This window comes from Peromyscus californicus, unplaced genomic scaffold (genome assembly GCF_007827085.1).
Source record: "Peromyscus californicus insignis strain IS unplaced genomic scaffold, ASM782708v3 Scaffold_9__1_contigs__length_137607984, whole genome shotgun sequence".
In the NCBI taxonomy this organism is placed as follows: domain Eukaryota; kingdom Metazoa; phylum Chordata; class Mammalia; order Rodentia; family Cricetidae; genus Peromyscus; species Peromyscus californicus.
Window position 1 is genome coordinate 76,580,295 of NW_026294617.1, and position 3,123 is coordinate 76,583,417.

Sequence of the window (3,123 nt, forward strand, 5' to 3'; positions counted from 1 at the left end):
AGGAGCCTTTACCTGCTTAGCCATCTTACCAGCCCTTAAGCTGAAGTTGTAACACAGTGCAGAGACTGTGTCTCTGGCTGATAGTCCCCACTCCATAGCTCTTTCTTCTGCTGCCTCTGAAAGAAACAGATATTAGGAAAGGTTCTTATTTCAGCTCACTCTAATGACATGTTAACATTTAAGAGTTAATTCTCAGCACAGGCAGTAATTCTCAGGCACATCTCTGAGTTCAAGGCTAGCCTGATCTATAAACCAGTTCCAGGACATCCTGAGCTATACAGGGAAACCGTACCGAGAGAGAGAGAGAGAGAGAGAGAGAGAGAGAGAGAGAGAGAGAGAGAGAGAGAGAGAGAGATCTAATTCTCAAAGGAGATTAAAGGAGAAAATAAATGAACTCTTGCTGTTGTAGTGGAATAGAGATTTACAGAAAGTGTTAAAGATTCCACTTTTAAAGGAGGTAACAGGCTTGCAGGGCACTCTCCACCAACCCTATCCCCTTTCATTCCTGGGCACTCCTGGAACTGTGCCACACATCCAGGTTTCCTCTTTCCTCCAATCCCTCTGTGTCTGAAGCCTATATGTAGAAAAGCTGTTTACCTGGGACCCACAATGGACTCCAGTAGGTGATTTCCACTGTCTTTCCTGTTTTCCATTACACTCTCTCATCCTCATCCCCAGCCCTGTAGCAGCCTGATTACAGTAGCCTGTCCCTCAGTCCTATTTTCTTACCTGGGGATCATGCTAAACCAGCTTTCTTTTTCTTTTGGACCCTCTCCCCTCCCCCAACTCCAGCTTACCCTGATTCCTTCCTGTCAGCCCCTAAAACCAGGAAGTACTTTGTACCTGGGACCCCAGTGGCTACAACTGGCAGGAACTCAGAGAGGGCAGTCACACTCTCCTTCCTGTACTCCATTATGTTCTCTTCACTCTCACCCTCAGATACATAACAACCTGCATACATGTCCCCTTTTCCCACCTTAGCTCCATTCACTGGAGACTCCAACTCTTGCTTCAGACTCAAGGTCCCCCTAGCCCATTCAAGCTGGTCTCTCCAGATTCTTCTTTGCCTTAGGTCAGCCTACTGCAAAAGGCCCACTTTCTATCACACTTCTACTTTCCTGGGGACCCCATCACTTGATGTAGACAGGATCCCCTTGACTATTTTCTGGAGCAACTCTAGGGCCTTTTACCTAGCCCACCTCTGTTTCTCTTTGCCACCCATTAATCTGAAGAAGCACTGTCTACCCAGGAACCCACAACCAGCACACTCTCCTAAGATCAAGAGAGGCCAACAGAAACCAACAACAGAGCACCCACACAACAAAGACCAGATGTCAACACCTAAAATCACCTCAGTCATCACAAACCCAGAGGCCATAACACCAGCATGGAAACACAAGGACTTCAAAGCAGCAGTTCTGAATATGTTCAAGGACCTTACAGAGGATGTGGAAAAAGCCTTAATGACTTCTATGAAAACACAAAGGAACAGTGAGGGACGTGATGAAAACAGTTCAAGACATGAAAGTAGACATGGAATGGCTTAAGCAAACCCAACCTGAGATAAAACTGGAAATGAAAAGATAAGGAAGTCAAACTCAAACCTCAGAGTACACAACACGGAAGAGAGAATCTCTGGTGTTGCAGACAAGGCAGAAGAAATGGATACCTCTGACACAGAAAATGTTAAATCTCCACACAGCTCAGCAACCTTTGCTCGGTCACTAGGGATGGTCCTTGTGACAATTTCTATAGATCTCACTTGGTGAGAACAATTCCAGAGATATAATGCCCATATCAGTGTTCAGTTGCCTCTGTACAACTGAGTGTGGCACTGTAGCATCTGGATTCTCAGCTGTCCTTGAATGTGCCTGGATGTTTTTCTTAATTTAAATATTGCTTCCTATTAATGAAATGACAAGATCTCATTTTAAAACTGTGTTGACAAAGTATGGAATAGAAACCCTTTGTTCTTTACCCAAATCAAAATTTTTGGTCAGGATTACACACACACACACACACACACACACACACACACACACACACACACACACACAAAGAAAACAAACAACCCCCCCCCCAAAAAAAAACCAGAGAGACAGATAGACAGAAACACACATACACAGAGATATCTATAAAGGCTGAAAATCTAGAACCCTTGGTTCCCAGATAGTAGTTGTCACCCCTTTCATTTTTATTGCTTATGTTCCCACACCATGGCCTTGCTGATCCAGGAACAAGAAAGAATGCACAGGGAGCTGGGACCAGGGTAGAAATGAACAGGAATCATTTGGATTCTTTGGTTTATTTCCTGACACTAGCAGTGTGTTGTCTGTGGTTAGGTACCAGAACCTGTTGGAAGCCTTTGTCCAGGCTAGTGTGACAGCCTTCATTTACACCAGCTCAGTTCATGTTTCAGGGCCCAACACCTACAAGGAGATCATCCTGGCCATGAGGAAGAACCATGTGAAACTACATGGTCTGATCCATATCCTCACAGCATAAAGATGGGTGAAAAGGCAATGCTGGCCACAATGGGTGCATCCTGACAAATGGTGGCAATTTTCATACTTGTGTCTCAAGGCCCATGTACATTTATGAGGAGGGAAGCTCATTCCTTTCTGGGGTAATGCTTACAGCTCTCAAAATAGTGGTATCGTGGATGTTACTGGAAAACTCTCCACAATCAACCCAGTTTATGTGGGCAATGAACCTGAGCACACATTTTGGCTGCCAGGGGCCAATGAGGCCACAAATGTCACTAAACATCCAAGGACAGTTCCACTACATCTCAGATAACACCCATCAGGAAAGCTATGATGATTTACATTGCACCCTGAGCAAGTACTGGAGCCTTCCTCTGCCCCTGCTGTAGCAAGCAGTTCCTAGCCTCGGCTTAGGCTTCCTTTCCTTGGAAAGCAGCCAACACAGTTCACCTGGGAAACTGGTTTAAAGTCTTCATCTTCCCACAGAATCCTGGAGGTCATACCAGTTTGTCAACGGAACAACAGAGACTGGGAATATAGGCTGCTGCTCCCTGAGAGATCCCTAGGGCTCCTGGCTTCCCTCTTGCCCAGCCATGAACATGATACTCTACAGAATGAGGAGAAACCTGGAGGGGCA

The 3,123-nt window shown here is 45.5% G+C and overlaps 1 pseudogene; it reads left to right on the forward strand.

Annotated features, from left to right (window-relative positions):
• The first annotated feature begins 1,387 nt into the window (after positions 1-1,387).
• LOC128106652 (3 beta-hydroxysteroid dehydrogenase/Delta 5-->4-isomerase type 2-like) lies at positions 1,388-2,875 on the forward strand (annotated as a pseudogene).
• Positions 2,876-3,123: the final 248 nt, after the last annotated feature.